The sequence below is a fragment of the Miscanthus floridulus genome, chromosome 19 (assembly GCF_019320115.1).
Source record: "Miscanthus floridulus cultivar M001 chromosome 19, ASM1932011v1, whole genome shotgun sequence".
Classification (NCBI taxonomy): domain Eukaryota; kingdom Viridiplantae; phylum Streptophyta; class Magnoliopsida; order Poales; family Poaceae; genus Miscanthus; species Miscanthus floridulus.
Genome location: NC_089598.1, coordinates 16,969,252 through 16,974,472, shown reverse-complemented (window position 1 = coordinate 16,974,472; position 5,221 = coordinate 16,969,252). Strand labels below are relative to the sequence as shown.

Below are 5,221 nucleotides of genomic sequence, written 5' to 3'. Positions count from 1 at the left end.
AAGTTAGACAAGTTTCCTATGAGATATCTGGGTTTACCTATCAGTGACAGAAAACTTACCATGGCCGAGTTGAGTGATGCTGCTGAGAAAATGGAGAAAAGACTGCAGACCTGGAAATGTGGTCACTTATCCTTTGGGAGGGGGGAGATGAATTCTGGTTAATAGTAGTATGACAAGTATCCCCATATACACTATGGGCTTTTATTGGCTGTATGAGGGGACTCATCAGAGGTTTGATTCTACAAGAGGCAAGTTCTTCTAGGAAGGAGTAGGAAATAAGAAGTATCATATGATCAAGTGAGAGGCTTTGGATAAACCTAAAGAGTTTGGAGGACTAGGCTTCATTGATACTAGAGCTATGTATTCTGCTTTGTTTTGTAAGTGGATTTACAGACTGGAAAGTGGAGAGGACAGCCTATGTATAAACCTATTGTAGAGGAAATATTTAAGAGGCAAAGGCTTTAGTCAGAGTACTAGTAGAGGGAGCTCACAATTCTTGCAAGGGTTGCATTCAGTCAAGGAGTGGTATGAAAGGGGTAAAGGACATGTTGTGGTTGGTGGTAAACAAACTAGGTTCTGGAAGGATGTATGGTTAGAGGAGTGTGCACTCAAAATTTATTTTCCAAACTTATACAAGATTTGTCATGATCAGGATATCTCTGTGGAGGGGGCAAATAGAAATCAATGGAGGTTGAACTATAGAAGGAATTTGGGGACAAAGAATTAGCTAAGTGGAGGGAAATGATGGGGAAACCAGGTGATTTGAATCTTATTGAGGGGACGGATAAGGTGATATGGAAGTTGGAAAAGTCTGGCAATTAAGTTTCCATCCAGGAGCATGTACATATCTATTACCTTTGGAGGAGAGAGAGATGTCAGAATGATGGAGATTTGGAGGGCAAAGATTCCCCTGAAAGTGCAGATTTTTTTCTGTGGATGACATGACATGATAGATTACAAACTGCCCAGCAGCTTAAGAAGAGGAATTGAGATGGCTCTAAACTCTACAAATATTGTGACAAGGAAGAAACGGTTGATCACCTACTTTTCCAATACCCTGCGGCGGTGGTGACATGGAGTTGGGTGAGGGATAGCTTGGGATGGCCAAAAATTCGTGTAGGTTGGGAACTGTGGAAATCTAGAAATGGCCTAGTGTTCTCAAATATTATTGTTATTAAATCTCCCAAGCAGGTGGCTTACAAAGCTTATGGTTTCTTAAAGCAGTGGATCAAGTTATCGAAGACGGAGGACCGCAACAAGATGGAGGCAACGCTGCTGAAGATGGAGGAAAGGCTGTCAACTTGGTGACCTGTGTGTTCTGAAGATCCCGGAGCTGCTCTTTTCTATCATGTTTCTCTTGCTTGTTATGTCCAGTGCCGCTAGTTGTTGTTTTTTTTTTAGGCGAGGACGATGTTTCTCTTATCTACACTTGAATTGTAAGCTGGTAAACCCAGCAATACCCTCTATTACGCTTTCAATAAAAGCTAGGCCAATATACCTTTGGTCTAAAAAAGAAGGCATGTCACCATTTTTTCATTGACCTAGTGACAGCTAGCTCCTAAAGAGTCATTCTTTTCAAGAGCGTATCGACTACTAGTTTTCCTTTTTATTATTATTGGGTTTCTTTTCTAACAAGAACTCTTTATTTCCCAATCATACGTATTGTTTCTCCTTTGTCCGTTTATATTGCTATATAGTGCTAGTGCTTGGTGTCTGGTGGTCTTTTTGTCTATGATGGCGATGCTGACAATGAGGACGGCAACTTGCCATTAGCATATCTCCAGCACCATGTCGCCTAGTGCAAGTGAATTAATGGACTCGGAGTCGAGGAAAAGAATCAACACTACAATATGACGAGAGACGAGACGGACACAGTGATTCACATAGAGATGACACTACGACAGGCATCTTATAATTGAGCAAGGCAACAATGGAGACACACAGACACAGGGACAGAGCAGGCCAACTGGCCAAGCGATCCCCAAGGATCCCAATGGCGGACGACGAATCATGGAGGGTGCCTAGCATAGTGCAGGAGCTGGCGGCCACCGTGCAGGAGCCGCCGAGTCGGTACCTGATCCCCGAGCAGGACAGGCGCCATGACCAGCTCGCCGGTGTGGAGATGCCGGACCCGTCCCTACCATCGATCTCCAACGGCTGTTGGCGTCCGACGACTCTGCCGACGCGGAGGCTACCAAGCTGCGCTCGGCGCTGCTGAGCTGGGGCTTCTTCTTGGTCAGCCTTCTAACTAGTTTCGTTCTTCAGCTCCCCACCAACTGCTAAGCTTAACTTCTTTCTTGCATTTCAGTTCATCATATATAAATAGCAGACGTGTTCTTTTCTCCAGGTTACGAACCATGGGATCGCGACCTCTCTGATGGACGATATGATGGCTGCATCACGCGAGTTCTTCCGCAAGCCCCTCGAAGAGAAGCAGGTGTACAGCAACCTGATCGAAGGGAAAAAGTGGCAGCTAGAAGGGTACGGGAATGACCCGGTGAAAACCCAGGATCAGATCCTGGACTGGTGCGACCGGCTGCATCTCAGGGTTGAGCCAGAGGCCGAGAGGAACCTCGATCGCTGGCCTGGACACCCGGAATCTTTCAGGTAATGGATCAACCATTTCTGCAATGACACGGAAGAATTTCAGAAACAACTGATTCCCTGAAGCCAGGCTTGGTTCAACAGGGGTCTTCTGCACGAGTACACGATGGGCTGCAAGCGAGTCAAGGGCGGGATCCTCCGGGCGATGGCGAGGCTTCTGGAGCTCGACGACGACGACGGCATCCTCGGCCAGTTCGGCGACAAGGGCTCCACCACGAACGCCAGGTTCAACTACTACCCTGCCTGCCCGAGACCTGAGCTCGTGCTCGGCATCAGGCCTCACAGCGACGTCGTCGTCCTGACGCTGCTCCTCGCGGACGAACACGTCGGCGGGCTGCACTTCCAGAGGGACGGGACCTGGTACTGCGTCCCGGCAGTGCGTGACCGGGCCTTGGTGGTCAACGTCGGCGTCTCGTTGGAGGTAGCCAGCCATCTCTGAACCTCTGCAATTTTTGCACTGGCACTTTGCAGTGTTTTATGTGCAAACAGATTCTGATGAATTCTTGGTCGTCGTCGGACACTTGTGACCGGTGCAGATAATGTCGAACGGGATCTTCAAGGGCCCGGTGCACAGGGTGGTGACGAACTCTGAGAAGGAGAGGATGTCTCTGGCCATGTTCTACGGTACGGATCTTGAGAAAGAGATCGAACCGATTGCTGAACTGTTAGATGAGAAGCGGCCAGCACGGTATAAGAAGATCAAGTTCAGGGATCTTGTGGCTGCTCACACTGAGTACTTCTCTAAAAGGGAGAGAGTCATCGAGTCGCTAAAGATCTAGATTTAAGGTGACGTTCCTCGTTAAAAAAATAAAGTTGTAAGGTGATGTATCTTTTAGTTTCACGGGCAATTGTACCCGTACAAGGGAACGTCCACTTTAATTAATTGCGTGGTCATTTAAATGAATTGTAGTTCAGAGAGTAACGATTTGAAGCTCGAAGATTGATATAATGGTCGTGTCTGTCTCCATACGTATTGGGATCGGACTCTCTACTAACGTGTGCGGTTCTAAATGTATGAGTTCGGATCATATAAAGGACAAAAAAGATCATGAGGATATTATGAGAAGTAAAAAACAGATAGAAGAATCACTTCTCTCTTAAATATTAGGAATAGATATAGATAATATAATGCCCATGCCAAATAAAATATATGAACTAAGAAAAGTATGTCCTAAAACATTTTTTTTGGATTATCTACCAGATTTATAAACTCTTAGACTGGACATAGACTCTTCAGTTCAGTGAATCACTTAAGGGCTGGTTTAGATGTCTATGTATCGACCTCAATCCATATGGCTCCGAATAGTTTGATGTGAAATTTAATTTAAATTCCACACTAAACAACTCCAACACACATTGAGGTTTTGATGTTTGGCTGCACACAAATCCACCACAATTCACATGGTTTGTGTGGGATTGAGGTGGAACTTAAACTAAATTCCACCTCCATCCCTCCCAAACCACGTGGATTAGGATGGATTTATGTGCAGCCAAACAAGCCCTGAGGTGGATACATGGATATCCAAACAATGTCTAAAAAGGTTAATGACACGGATCCTCACTTTGAGTGTAAGGACCTATATGTGAATATGGAAAAGAAATCCATGTCTTTTTTACTCATTTAACTGTCTAGCAAACATGATAAATATGTGTTCCTATTAATATGGAAAAGAAAGACTACTGCTACACTGGTGGGAGTGGGACTAAAAAAGAAAAAAAACTTGTAAACCCCGTGAACTATTAGTGTTCATCTAATTCGCTCTCAACCAAGAACGGTAAGTATTTTACCCCTCAAAATATTAAAAATCGTGTAAATAACACCTTGGGGTGGTTTGAATGCGGCTTTGCTAATGTGGCATATTATGTGAAGAATGGACCGGAGATTCATTAACTTTTGAGGGATGCCATCTAGGTACTCTAAAATTGCATTTCTAGGTCTGTAAATTCTTCAAGCGGTCTATGTAGATCCACACCCCTTTGTTTTGGCCCTTAGATCTGGCGTGACACGTACAATAGTGCCGAGTAGGGACGTATAAAATGCAATTAGACCCTTTTTCTCATACTATCCCCTCTCTTCCATGCCTCTTGCGCCACCGCCACCGCCACCGCCACCACCAACACCACCACCCTCCATGTTTGTGTTTGCGCCCGCTTGGTCATTGCCGGCTACGCTGGTGGATTGGCAATGTGCACGGTTAGCGATGAGGAGGTCGATGATGACTCGGGGTTTGGCCCGGTGCTGGAGCGACGCGAGCGTGAGGGAGGTTGCATAGAGGATGTGGAGGCAGTCGGCAAGGAACCTGGCGAGAGCTGTGGGTTGAGTAAGAGGGTGAAAAGCCAATATACAGTGTGAACGCGGAGCATGCGGGCAAGCATGACCCATTTTGCTACGCTAAAGCTAACGGGCAATTGAGCGTTTCTTAGGCTCGGCGTACTCGATTTCCTGGGAGCCAGATTGGGTGACTTTACACAGTAAAGTTACATTGTAACTTTCTTGCAATCTCCACCCTCCATTCCCTATCCAACGACTCAGCATGCATTCAAAGCAAAAGCTTGCAACACTTAGCACTTTTCGTCCACTCCGGCAGCAGTATGCTGTATGCGGCAGGTCAATGCC

General features: G+C 45.9%; 1 pseudogene; it reads left to right on the top strand.

The window, feature by feature from the left end:
- The first annotated feature begins 1,890 nt into the window (after positions 1-1,890).
- On the top strand, positions 1,891-3,543 carry LOC136528452 (protein SRG1-like; annotated as a pseudogene).
- Positions 3,544-5,221: the final 1,678 nt, after the last annotated feature.